Here is a 14,780-nt window from a genome sequence, read left to right on the forward strand (position 1 = left end):
TGTTTAAATGCAGTACCTTTTGACACAACATTAACAACTATAAACTGCTTTATAATGGCTGGTCGTAGTTCTGCTAAGGATGGGTTCATAGATCATAGGCTTGTGTTAGAAATGCCATACTAACGTCCTACTCGTACTTAATTGTGATGTAAATTTGAGTACGTAGTGCGTTCACATACAATAGTATGTGAATTTGTGCACGCGAGAAATGCCCGGATGTATACTGCATTGGCAAGAATTTCTGAGTACAGCGGACCTTGCTAAATCTACTCAACTTCCCAAAATGCATTGCGGCTCGTCTGACTTCACAAGTTTTGGATAATGGCGGACGACTGCGGTGATTCTGGCGACAGCCCGACACAAACCGCGTACACATGTAAGTATACTGTAACATGACTTTTATGTTTCCAGCTGACTTTTAAATCGTATTGATAATGAACGTTACTTTATTGTTGTTGGCATTGTACGTTAACGTTACGAATCGAAGGTCCTTCCAGCCGGCTAGCCTACTGACGCTAATTTACCATTTAGGGGTTAGCGAGCGCAAGCGAAGCGGAAAATGTGCCGTTTTTACCGACGTTAACTAATAATATAGTGCTTATGTTAAACCGTGGTTATATATTTACTAACGGTGATTAATAACGCCGTGCACCGTTGTCCGTTAAAGGGACTGATGCAGACACCGGGCGCCTCATTCAGTGGGGGGAACGAGGCGGAGACGTTCACGTTCACCGGCAGCAGGGATGCTGCTCTGAGAGGCTTCACTTAAGAAAATGTGGTTTAAATGTTATAATTCTTATATCCAGGACTGCTGGAGACTCTCAGGATGTCCCAGGACTGCTGGAGACTCTCAGGATGATTGCGGTAAGAATATGTTCGGTGACTGCTAGCTAAGCTAAAATTAGCAAAGCAAGCCCAAGCTAAAAGTAGCTTAAAAGCTAATAGTCCAAGCTAAAAGTAGCATAGTAGCCTTGTAAAAGAACAAGAGAGAGGAACCAGTGTAACGTTAAGTTGCTTTGTTAAGTGTACGTTGTTGGTCTTTTACAGGAAGCAGTACGCCGTCTTCACAACTCGGAGACGAATTGTAGGCGCTACGAACCGGAGCAAGGGTACGATTTAAAGAATATGCTTTCATTCTGCTGTATAAGGAAATCGATGCGTTAACAGTAGATACCGATCTTAACTGTTCATTTTGTTTTCACAGACGAACCTCGCCTCATAACGAAGCTGTGACCGCTTACTTGCTCGGAGCTTTGTCCGCAAGTCCGGATTTCTATGACGCTGAATTACGACGCCATTGTGTGTAAGTAACTTTTACTGTTTTCTTCTTCCTTGTTTTAATTTTACTGTGACTTAAATTTTTTTTTTCCTTACCACTCATTTAATTGTTTTCCAGCTGCCTGTAAGACATACTATGAAACGGTACGCAGGAGCTTCAGACACACACAGCCTGATCTCGCATCGCAGGCGGAAGCTGTGAAGACGTCAGCTCGGAGTCGTTCCAGGAGAAAGAGGGTAAGACTTATTAGATCCGTTTTTGGTCAATGTGACCAAACCTACCTAAACCTATTTTCAGGTGCATTAATAGATGTGTTGTGTCCATGCGCAGTGCATCGCGCAGTACTGATTGTCTTTATTGATTGTGTTACAGCTGCTGGAAGCGAGACGGAGTGTGCTTGCTGGCGATGAGGCGGACCGTTGGAAGTGCGCCACCACAGACATGATGTCTGATGAGGAGGACGGCGTCGTTGGCGGGGTGTCTGGATGGATTGTGCGACCTCCATCCTCTCGTAGCCAGGAGCTCACCGAGCTCTGTGCGACTCTACAGTCGCGATTAGAGAAGACTCCCAAGTACAGGGCCACGCACCGCAGGCGGCTGTAAAATTGACCAAATTCGGACAGAATGTCGCCAGTTCATTTGTGTGTTGTGTTGTCAATAAAGCTCTTTCTTTGAATACTTCCTCCTGGCAATTTTTCCTTTCCTCAATAAATTCATTAATATTTATATTTATAAATATATAAATAAATAAAAATAAATGTGTATATATATATAAATATACATATATATATATATATATATAAACATATGTATATATATATATATATATGTGTGTGTGTGTATATATATATATATATATATATGTATATATGTATATTATATATGATTATTCTTGTTTAAAAGACCCAGTGTGACCAATAGTAACACATCTGCCAACGGGGGTGGGGTTTACATTTATAATGACTCATCAGGTTGACCAATAGTGACAGATCTACCAACGTGGGTTGGCTTTACATTTATAATGACCAGATCTGCCAACCAATCACGAGCGATTATACTTGTTTAAAACTAGTGGTTTCATCCAATCCTGAGTGAGGATATTCAAGCCATCTCTGGCCAGGCGGGGTTTCGCCGCTATTCATATGCTAATTAGAGCCTTCGCTGTGGTTCGTTTCCGACAATTTTCGGCACAGACGAACGCGGCGTTCGCAGCCTGTAAATTGTCGTTAACTCCCGAAAATTAGGGAGATTTTCGGGCGTTTACAGGGACGAAAATCCGACTTTTCATGCAGTGTGAGGTTCCAGCTAAGTCACAGCACCAGTGGCTCTAAATAAGTAGAAACTATAAGATAGCAAACAAAAGAACTGGTGTTTATGAGAAAAGCAGACTAAAAATACGAGTCTAATACAGACATACCATTTTTTAGAAGAATATCCATTTTGAGAACCGCAACCACATTTGGCCAATGTACGCAAACTACACGCTAAAAGCTACCTTGCCAAAATGAGATAAGGATAGGAGGGTGAACCTTTTGATGGATTTTGAGGATGAAATTCACCCTGTGCTCATCTTCGCCTGACTCCCCCTGCCAAGTCGTAATCCCCAAAAAGGGCTGTACAAGCAGCCAGGAGGAGAAAGTGTCCACGCAGACATACTGAAAGACATCCAGGATTTGATGAGTAGGTTAACTTCCCTCAAGCACAAAAGGTTCAGTAGCTTGCCCAAGGACACTTCAGCATGTAGACTGGAGGAGCCAGGTATCAAACCGCCAATCTTCTGATTGGAGGACTGTTAAAATAATTTTTCCGTAAACAAATAAATTCACCCAAGGAGGAGATCGGAGACATAAGTAAAGTCGACGTCTGACTTTAATCTTGTACAAGAGGAGCAGTTGAGGACAACGTGTGAGGATGCTACAGAGGAAGTGCTGAAATCACTTTTGTGACTGTCTTTTAAAGGCACAGGAGATAACGCGTCACTGACAGTTAACCTTCATGTAGAACAAGACATCATGACTACCAGGCCTCTGATAACATTTAGGTCAGCCATGGGGATACTAAAGTAATAAACAGTTCAACACATAAAGCTGTAACCTGAAAACTTTAAGACATGAGGTTATACAAAATTCTTATAACATTCCCTCCTGTTTATGCTTATCTCAAGCATAATCATTAGTTAAATTTTGTGGAGTGTGAGAGCGAAAATCCTGTCAGGCAGCTTCTTAGCAACTTCAGTATCCATCTTTACATTCGGGCAGGGAAATTCTCTCACGGCCCCTCTGCCTACAGGCGACCGCCCTATGGTACTCCAGTCCAATTGGGAAAATACAGTGATTCAAAACAGAGTTATACATACACACGTGGACAAAATTGTTGGTACCCCTCTGTTAATGAAAGAAAAACCCACAATGGTCACTGAAATAACTTGAAACTGACAAAAGTAATAATAAATAAAGATTTACTGAAAATTAACCAATGAAAATCAGACATTGCTTTTGAATTGTGGTTCAACAGAATCATTTAAAAAAACAAACGAATTAAACAGGCCTGGACAAAAATGATGGTACCCCTAGAAAAGATTGAAAATAATTTGACCATAGGGAAATGTAAAAACTAAGGTGTGTCCTCTAATTAGCATCACAGGTGTCTTCGAACTTGTAATCAGTCAGTCTGCCTATTTAAAGGGTGAAAAGTAGTCACTGTGCTGTTTGGTGACATGGTGTGTACCACACTGAACATGGACCACAGGAAGCGAAGGAAAGAGTTGTCTCAGGAGATTAGAAAGAAAATTATAGACAGGCATGTAAAAGGTATAGGCTATAAGACCATCTCCAAGCAGCTTGATGTTCCTGTGACTACAGTTGCACATATTATTCAAAAGTTTAAGGTCCATGGGACTGTAGCCAACCTCCCTGGACGTGGCCGCAGGAGGAAAATTGATGAACAAAATGAAGAGACGGATATTAAGAATGGTAACCAAAGAGCCCAGAACAACCTCCAAAGAAATTAAAGGTGAACTCCAAGGTCAAGGTACATCAGTGTCAGATCGCACCATCCGTCGTTGTTTGAGCCAAAGTGGACTTCATGGGAGACGACCAAGGAGGACACCACTGTTGAAAGCAAATCATAAAAAAGCGAGACTGGAATTTGCCAAAATGCATATTGACAAGCCACAAAGCTTCTGGGAGAATGTCCTATGGACAGATGAGACAAAACTGGAGCTTTTTGGCAAGGCACATCAGCTCTATGTTCACAGACGCAAAAATGAAGCATACCAAGAAAAGAACACCGTCCCTACTGTGAAACATGGAGGAGGCTCAGTTATGTTCTGGGGCTGCTTTGCTGCATCTGGCACAGGGTGTCTTAAATCTGTGCAGGGTACAATGAAATCTCAAGACTATCAAGGCATTCTGGAGAGAAATGTGCTGCCTAGTGTCAGAAAGCTTGGTCTCAGTCGCAGGTCATGGGTCCTCCAACAAGATAATGACCCAAAACACACAGCTAAAAACACCCAAGAATGGCTAAGAGCAAGACATTGGACTATTCTGAAGTGGCCTTCTATGAGCCCTGATATAAATCCTATTGAACATCTGTGGAAGGAGCTGAAACATGCCATCTGGAGAAGGCACCCTTCAAACCTGAGACAACTGGAGCAGTTTGCTAATGAAGAGTGGGCCAAAATACCTGTTGACAGGTGCAAAAGTCTCATTGACAGTTACAAAAATCGTTTGATTGCAGTGATTGCCTCAAAAGGTTGTGAAACAAAATATTAAGTTAAGGGTACCATCATTTTTGTCCAGGCCTGTTTAATTAGTTTGTTTTTTAAAATGATTCTGTTGAACCACAATTCAAAAGCAATGTCTGATTTTCATTGGTTAATTTTCAGTAAATTTTTATTTATTATTACTTTTGTCAGTTTCAAGTTATTTCAGTGACCATTGTGGGTTTTTCTTTCATTAACAGAGGGGTACTGTCAGGATTGGCAAGGAGGGAGGACTCAGATGCAGGGCAGTAGCAGTAAAAAAAGGCTTTTATTCGTAACACAAAAAGCATTAACACAAAATCACTCCACCGGGAGGAAACAAAACGAGGCTACAAACAAAACTACAAAAATACCAACTTAACTTAACGTGACGTGGAAGGTGACATGGAACATGACGTGGAACGTGACGTGACGAGAAACAGGAACGAACTGGCACAAGACAAGGGGAGACGCAGACTTAAATACACAGAGGGATAACGAGCAACAGGTGACAACAATCAGGGACCAGGGATGACATAAGACCAGGGAACACATGAGGAAGGGCAAGTGACCTGAAACGAGAAGGGAGTTATTTTCAAAATAAGACAGGAAATGACAAGACAAAAACCCAAGACGAGACATTATCTCACCGGCGTGACAGGTACCAACAATTTTGTCCACGTGTGTAGCACATCTAGTAAATCTAACCTCTAGTACAAGTTTAATAGGAAGGAAGAATAGAAATCAAACAAAACTGTTCAACGCAGGCTGGTCAACCCATCGATCCCATTAGTTGAACCTGACCCTGCCTAGGAAATCTCACCCTAGACTCGTGGAAAAGAATAAAACATTAAAAACTTCCTTCCATCATGTGATTAACATATAGTGGAGATAACATCCTTCTCTTAGGCTACACTCGTAATGCTTATCAGTTTTTACATCTTCTTTTTGGGATTTTCTGTAAATACATAATTGTGCGGTGGATTTGATGTTTTTATTTCTTTTATTTCTCCAGTGTCACCATAAAAATCCTCCAAGTCTCCGTGCATGTCCTCAGCTTCCAGATCACCTGGAACTTTCTGCTCACCTAGGAACCGGGAAGCACACTTCACAGGGGTTATTTCATCGTCACTGTAATCTGATAGATATGATGTTGCATCACCTTTATCCTCCTCATCCGGCACTCTGGTGTAAAGTAACATCTTTTTCATGGCAACGTCAATCAGCCTCTGAACTAAGTCTCTCAGGAATGATAACCCCTGATGCCGTCTCTGGTGTAATTGATGAACCTCTGTTGATTATAATACAAATAGTTAATCCAATAAATGTTTAATGTTGGTCTAAGTGTCTTACCACCGCAGAACCACCAGATGTCCGCCCTGGTCACAAGTTGTCTTCTCACCCACGCATCCTGCACACCCGAGTCTCCTGCTGATAACTTCAGGGTTAGATTACAGGGAGCCAAAGTTCCTACACTAACCGTACCTTTTTCTCTAGACAGACAGGTGTAGTTGCCGTCATATGGCTCAAACCAGGGTGGCCGCGTGTGAGTTGGCACAGGGGGAAACAATTGGTGTACAGCGGTGCAGTTCCTGTCAGCGGGTAGAGACACAAAGTTATACAATTTGCGGTCCGATTTCTCTTTTAGCTCTTAATTTGGCTGGTGTTGAATTAGCTAGCGTTGTATTGGCTAGTGTCGAATTTACAATCAGTGATTCAGCTGCGGTGCAATGGTTGTTGCCATTCGATTGTTGAGACTGAAGTTCGTGTACCCAGAGTATCGGAACTACCACTATCACTGCTACCAGACTGATTAGACACAATGTTCCTCTCATACCGCATCCCGTCCTGAGAGCTGGAGCCTGTGATCCGGTGGATCGGGGAGCCCGGGGCAGCGTCCTCAGGAGACCGTGGTTTACCCCGCGCTGAGACAGCCGAAGAGGGCAGCGGCGTGGAGGCTGGAGTCCATCAAAAGCGCCGGTGACAGGTACCAGGCAGGCGTCGATTGGGTCCATGAAGCGCCGGGGCACCGCAAAAGGAGGGAAAAATCCATGTCCTGTCCGGGAAGTAGACGAAGCGCGTGCCAGGTGAAGTTTCAGCTTAACCAGCCGGCCGCAGATATCACTGAGTGGCATCTGTAGGGGGGAGGGCTTATCTGAATGAGATATAAATGAGCACCATTGGGTGAGGTGAGGTGAGGTGAGATTTGCAAATCTTTCAGGACAGTTTTCAGGACAAATGGCCACAACTTCGTCAAATATAGATTTCCATGTGTTAGACAACATTGGAAAACTTAGATACTACACTTTCAGAATCTGTGAATAATTCAAAATGCCCCAAAGTTCCCATGATTTAATTTAAAGCGTTCCAAAGTTGTTTACCATCATGTCTAGCATAACTTATTTTTAGCTAATAATATTCCTTCTTCTTGAATTGGTTTCAAGTGAGGTAGATGTACCCACAGTGCTTCTACATTATTATACATGAATTCCTGACACAATTTTGAAGGAAGATGACTTTGTATGTAAATAGCTGCTCCATATCTATCTATCTCTGTCCTTTCTGAACAAAGAGTAACCCTCTAATGATACCACTGGGTCCAGAATGAAAGAGTCTAAATGTGTCTCAGTCACTGCAAGTATGTGAATGTTTGCTTGCACTAGGCTATTCAATTCCCGAATCTTGTTCCTTACACTACATACATTTATGTGAGCAATCACCAAACCATTGACCCTATTGATTTCCCAGTCCTATGCACACGTTCAATCTCCATGCCTGAGAGTTTGAGCTTTTCAGCGAAGATCTTCCTCACCTTCTTTTCTGATTCAGCCCAGTTCTCATTTTCAGACTCAGGAATCCCATCAATCATAATGTTATTTCTTCTCAACTGACTGTCCAAGTAGTTCATTTTCGGCAGATATGAATGAATGTTTGTGGCAACAACAGAGAGATCTAAATCTACTTCAGAGAGTCTTGTGGTTGATGTCATTCCTTGGCAAGGAGCTCATCCACATCTTTTTCGTGTAGTGGAGGCTTTCTCACAATTCACTTATTTCCTTCACCATTGTATCCAATCTCTTATTATTTGACTCAATCACAATTGTCACAAAGTTCTTAAAGCTGTGCTCCTGCTGCTCCAGCATCTCTCTATAAAACAGTCCAGGGCCCGGTTTCCCGATAACGTCCACTCTTAGCGCGCTACGAAGACTCCTACGTTATGACTTACCAAAGTTGTTTACCTCTATAGTCGTGGTTCCCGAACGGTCTCTTAGGAGTCTTCTTAAGAAACACTCCTTACGTCGTTAGTACACGGCGCTGTCCAGAAAGAAAGTGCTGAAATCAATTGCTCAGAGTTCGATTTTCCATTTCATGCGCAGGTGCATGACAGCACTATATTATAAAATGTAGGCTATTGCAGTGTTTGCAAATAAAACATTGCTAGAAATCCTTCTAGGCCTAAACATTTATTTAACCATGGTCGAACATACTACCATAGCCTATACTGATTTTAAAAAAGATATAATAAATATCGAAACAGTGGAGGAGATTGAGCCAATTACATCCTTAATTACATGCGTATTTGTTGCCGTTGTAGTCTAAACTTATGCAATATAGCCGCGTCGGTCAATATATCCATGGGATTGAAGTTGATCCTTATGAAATTATTCCAACGGCTCCGAGGACGGCGACGTCTTTGGTTCAGCACAAGGATACGTTGTATTGCTGCCACAGTTTTGCCACCGTTCACAAGCGTCACCGGCGTCCATTTATGACATTTTTTAATTGTTTGACCAATGTGCCAATTTCCCAAATTGCTTGCAGGATTGTGCATGCCTTGACATTGACTAGGCATAATGGGCTAATTAAATGACACTGTAATATACCTAAGCTACTTCTGAGGTTGAGGTAAAGCTTAGCCTTGTGATGAAATGCATGCACATTTTATTTTTATTTGTTTCATGAATAACTTAAAACCACTGGTGAAACACAACACTGGCAATGTGCAGTTCCATGCGCAACAGGGATTTCTGGATTACAGTGGCGGCGACTAGCATCAGGAGCTGAAACATCACTACGGTAGAGCTAAGAAGGCTCTTAGAGTGCTCCAGACTACTCTTACCAACGTATGACGTACGAAAGAGATTCGTAGCAAAGAACGTTTCGGCAAAATGTTGAGTAGGAACTCTAAGTAGGGGTTACGAATGACGTAGTGTTAAGAAGGCTTTAAGAAGGCTTCTGGAAACCGGGCCCAGTTCAGTTAAAACAGTTCCATCATTTCACACACCTGGGTTAAGGTCACACAGTCCTCATCTTTCCCTTTCTTCCCCTTCTTTTGTGACATGGTCTTAGCTGCCAGCTTATAGTTGATCCCGTGTCTCCCGTAGCCTTTATCCTGGTAGTAGCTGCTAGCTGGTAGCCAGGATCTGGGCTGGTGGTAGCTGCCAGCTAGGAGCCTGGTAGTAGCAGCTAGCTGGTAGCCTGGGTCCAGCCTAGTGGTAGTGGTAGCTGGGAGCCAGGTTCCAGCCTGGTGGTAGCTGCCACTGCATGAAAAGTGGGATTTTCGTCAGTTAGAAGCCCTGTAAATTGCCGTGGAAGTTCAGGTTTACGACTGCACACGGCAATTTGCAGGAAACACCGAAAACTGACGTGAATTGCCGGGAATTGACGTGGGCCTTGCTTGGCAGTTGTCCCCCCATGACCCCCCTCCCCGTAATCCTAGGGGAGGCTTTAACATGTAAATGAAAATGCTGTGAGCTATACAAATGCAAATCAGGGTAGCAGGGGGAGTTTTACCCCAGGTGACATTTTTCTGAAAGGTGTTAACTTCATTTCATTTTCATTCAAAGATATAACTTCATTTCATCTTTATTCAAAGATACACAAAACAATTTGCTTCAACAATTACTTTTAATCAGGCTTTGCCACAAAGGTAAAATGTACATTCATGCAAACAACATCACAGTCTCCTAGAGCTCAACCACTGTGCATAGTGGCATGACTACAGTGACCCTTTCTTTGGTCTTGCTTAAATGCACAGTGGATGTGTTAACCAGTCATCTCCCAGCAATGCGCTCAACAGGCAGAAATTATGCTGGGTATGACGTGTCTGTTCCCTGCAAGCTCCAAACTTCTATTGGCTTTCCATAAAAATGTCTGTCCGGATGGGGATGAAGCCAGGAAACTTGCGCAATAACATGTTTAAATGCAGTACCTTTTGACACAACATTAACAACTATAAACTGCTTTATAATGGCTGGTCGTAGTTCTGCTAGAGGGTCAAGGATAGGTTCATAGATCATAGATCTCGGCTGTGTTCGAAATGCCATACTAACGTCCTACTCGTACTTAATTGTGACGTAAATTTGAGTACGTAGTGCGTTCACATACAATAGTATGTGAATTTGTGTACGCGAGAAATGCCCGGATGTATACTGCATTGGCAAGAATTTCTGAGTATACAGCGGACCTTGCTAAATCTACTCAACTTCCCCAAAATGCATTGCGGCTCGTCTGACTTCTGAAAAGTTTTGGATAATGGTGGACGACTGCGGTGATTCTGGCGACAGCCCGACACAAACCGCGTACACATGTAAGTATACTGTAACATGACTTTTATGTTTCCAGCTGACTTTTAAATCGTATTGATAATGAACGTTACTTTATTGTTGTTGGAATTGTACGTTAACGTTACGAATCGAAGGTCCTGCCAGCCGGCTAGCCTACTGACGGTAATTTACCATAGGGGTTAGCGAGCGCAAGCGAAGCGGAAAATGTGCAGTTTTTACCGACGTTAACTAATAATATAGTGCTTATGTTAAACCGTGGTTATATATTTACAAACGGTGATTAATAACGCCGTGCACCGTTGTCCGTTAAAGGGACGGATGCAGACACCGGGCGCCTCATTCAGTGGGGGGAACGATGAGGAGAAGTTCACCGGCAGGAGGAATGCTTCTCTGAGAGACTTCACTTAAGAAAATGTGGTTTAAATGTTATAATTCTTATATGCAGGGCTTAACAACTACTGGTGCATATTTAGCTTCTCAATGATATAAGGTATCATTGAGAACCGGAGCAAGGGTAAGATTTAAAGAATATGCTTTCATTCTGCTGTATAAGGAAATAGATGCGTTAACAGTAGATAGCGATCTTAACTGTTCATTTTGTTTTCACAGACGAACCTCGCCTCATAACGAAGCTGTGACCTCTTACTTGCTCGGAGCTTTGTCCGCAAGTCCGGATTTCTATGACGCTGATAGTGACGCCATTGTGTGTAAGTAACTTTTACTGTTTTCTTCTTCCTTGTTTTAATTTTACTGTGACTTAAGTTTTCTTATTCATACCACTCATTTAATTGTTTTCCAGCTGCCTGTAAGACATACTATGAAACGGTACGCAGGAGCTTCAGACACACACAGCCTGATCTCGCATCGCAGGCGGAAGCTGTGAAGAGGTCAGCTCGGAGTCGTTCCAGGAGAAAGAGGGTAAGACTTATTAGATTTATTAGATCCGTTTTTGGTCAATGTGACCAAACCTACCTAAACCTATTTTTCAGGTGCATTAATAGATGTGTTGTGTCCATGCGCAGTGCATCGCGCAGTACTGATTGTCTTTATTGATTGTTTTACAGCTGCTGGAAGCGAGACGGAGTGTGCTTGCTGGCGATGAGGTGGACCGTTGGAAGTGCGCCACCACAGACATGATGTCTGATGAGGAGGACGCCGTCGTTGGCGGGGTGTCTGGATGGATTGTGCGACCTCCATCCTCTCGTAGCCAGGAGCTCACCGAGCTCTGTGCGACTCTACAGTCGCGATTAGAGAAGACTCCCAAGTACAGGGCCACGCACCGCAGGCGGCTGTAAAATTGACCAAATTCGGACAGAATGTCGCCAGTTCATTTGTTTGTTGTGTGGGCAAATTTGTACAGTTGTGTGTTGTGTTGTCAATAAAGCTCTTTCTTTGAATACTTCCTCCTGGCAATTTTTCCTTTCCTCAATAAATTCATTCATATTTATATTTCTTGTTTAAAAGACCCAGTGTGACCAATAGTAACACATCTGCCAACGGGGATGGGGTTTACATTTATAATGACTCATCAGGTTGACCAATAGTGACAGATCTGCCAACGTGGGTTGGCTTTACATTTACAATGACCAGATCTACCAACCAATCACGAGCGATTATACTTGTTTAAAACTAGTGGTTTCACCCAATCCTGAGTGAGGATATTCAAGCCATCTCTGGCCAGGCGCGGTTTCGCTGCTATTCATATGCTAATTAGAGCCTTAGCTGTGGTCCGTTTTCGAAAATTTTCGGCACAGACGAACGCGGCGTTCGCAGCCTGTGAATTGTCGTTAACTCCCGAAAATTAGGGAGATTTTCGGGTGTTTACAGGTACGAAAATCCGACTTTTCATGCAGTGTGCTAGCTGTGAGCCTGGGTCCGGCCTGGTGGTAGCAGCTAGCTGGGAGCCAGGTTCCAGCCTGGTGGTAGCTGCTAGCTGTGAGCCTGGGTCCGGCCTGGTGGTAGCAGCTAGCTTGGAGCCAGGTTCCGGCCTGGTGGTAGCTGCTAGCTGGTAGACTGGGTCCAGTCTGGTGGTCCCGTGTACTTTTTTAACGTTAAAGCCTAACTTCTCTGAATGTGTCCACCAACAACTGTTGTGCCCTCTGCATATTTCTATGGGATATTTGTAAATAGATCCTTTGTAAATAACTTCTCTCTTGCCAATCACCCTGTCTGCTCAACTTATGGAGGCACTAAATGCCCTGGATCCTGTGCAAGCCACATTCTTGGATATCAGCAAGGTGAAGCCTTTACTTGACCTCACCAAGACACTTGCTCTGGACTCTGAATTTGAGGTGGCCCGCAACTTCCTCAGGACACAAATGCAAGAGTCTTCTCCGCCGGATGGGGAGAAGTGGACAATGAAACAGGTGATTAAGGCTAGGCAAAAGTTCAGTATTGTTTTTATTGTATCTTAAAAAGCTACAAGGCTCCTTTAGAATTATTAAATAGCCTATATTGTCATGGCATCGTCATTTGGTGACCTTTAAAACTGATATTTTTCAGCATCAGGGCTTCATCAAGCAGTCAAACAGATCACACATTACACCTAACATGATTTGGTGTAATGAAATGAGAATTTATTTGATTATTCAAACTACTTTAATTTTGTGTACCTTATTGCAAAGTGTTACCATTGTTCAACATGATGTTGCATTATATTGTAATCTGGGGAATCATTGTGATTGTAATGATATTGATTCCAACTTTATTACTCCATCCTCACATATTTTGAAACAGTTCCAGCGGTTGCTGGAAGCAATGCCAACCGTCTTGACAGCATTTAAACATGGCCTGACTTTCGGAGCAAGCACCGCGTCCTGTGAAAATTATTTTTCCACTCTTAAAAATGTCTTCACAGAGCATCGCCAAACCATTTTTCATCAATGCAAGGCCAACCTGATCCAGTTGGCATTTGAGAAGGACTTGACTCGAAAATTAAGGAGTGAGTGGAAGGACATTGTTTTAAGAAGGTTTCACACAGTCCACAGACGCCGCCTGCCACTCTACTAAAAGTGGTTAAACCTTTGTGTGTGTGTCTCTCTCTCTCTCTCTCTCTCTCTCACACACACACACACACACACACACTTAGGTTACTTGTAGGCAGAAGGGTAACACCGATTCCTTGTTTCAATTCCGGTTCCAAATGATATTTTAAATGAGCGAGCTAACCAATGGTCATTCTGAATGAAATAGTCTGACCTTCTCCATCAATTTTAATTCTATGAACTTTTTACTTTTTATGAACTTTACTATGGCGGCTGCACGGTGGTGTAGTGGGTAGCACTGTCGCCTAACAGCGAGAGGGTCCTGGGTTCAATTCCTGGGTCGGCCCCGGGTTCCTTCTGTGTGGAGTTTACATGTCCTCCCCGTGTATGCGTGGGTTCTCTCCAGGTTCTCCGGCTTCCTCCCACAGTCCAAAGACATGCAGGATGGGGATAGGTTAATTGATGACTCTAAATTGCCCGTAGGTGTGAATGTGAGCGTGAATGGTTGTCTGTCTCTATATGTCAGCCCTGCAATGGACTGTAGTGACGGGTCGGTCGCGAACGAGAGCCACATTAGAGCCGGTTCGCGATCAAGAGAGCCGGCTCGCGATCGAGCCATTTTAGATTTTTTTTTTATTGTCTTTTAAAGCCGCATTGGTCAACATGTGTGACTGTAGCAGCGTCTGTGTGACTACACTGAGCAGGAGGGGGGAGGGGTTCCAGACACTCGCACGCAGCACACGCGAACAAGAGGGAGAGAGACGAGAGCGAGAGGAGCGCAAGAGGATTTTACCATTTTACCGAAGATGAGTGGCAGCAGGAAAAGGAGTGCAATTTGGACACATTTTTAAGTGTTAGACTCCGGAAAGGCAGAGTGTACACTTTGTAAAATAAAAATGTCATATCGAGCAGGATCCACAAACAACCTGCACAGGCATATGCAAACTAATTTTTTAAAAATGTATTTATGTATATGTTAAGTTATGTTAAGTTTATTAATGAAGCATATAAATACTATACATGTTATATATATATATATTTTTTAGATTAGTTATTCATTTTACACATAATTTGGTAATAAATTAATTGAAGTAACAAAAAATCTGAGGAGCCCCTTGGGAGCCGAAAGAGCTGGCTCTTTTTAGTGAGCCAAGCCAAAAGAGCCTGCTCTCCACAAAGAGCTGGACTGGACTGGCGACCTGTCCAGG

At 43.0% G+C, this 14,780-nt stretch overlaps 1 long non-coding RNA gene across 1 annotated transcript; it reads left to right on the top strand.

Moving 5' to 3' along the window:
• The first annotated feature begins 323 nt into the window (after positions 1 to 323).
• LOC311033289 lies at positions 324 to 1,937 on the top strand. The gene is made up of 6 exons (XR_014599250.1): positions 324 to 376; positions 807 to 864; positions 1,048 to 1,109; positions 1,205 to 1,303; positions 1,397 to 1,515; positions 1,652 to 1,937. It is a non-coding gene; the product is annotated as an uncharacterized lncRNA (long non-coding RNA).
• The last annotated feature ends 12,843 nt before the right edge of the window (positions 1,938 to 14,780 follow it).

The sequence above is a fragment of the Eutrigla gurnardus genome (assembly GCF_963514095.1).
Source record: "Eutrigla gurnardus genome assembly, chromosome: 2".
NCBI lineage: Eukaryota > Metazoa > Chordata > Actinopteri > Perciformes > Triglidae > Eutrigla > Eutrigla gurnardus.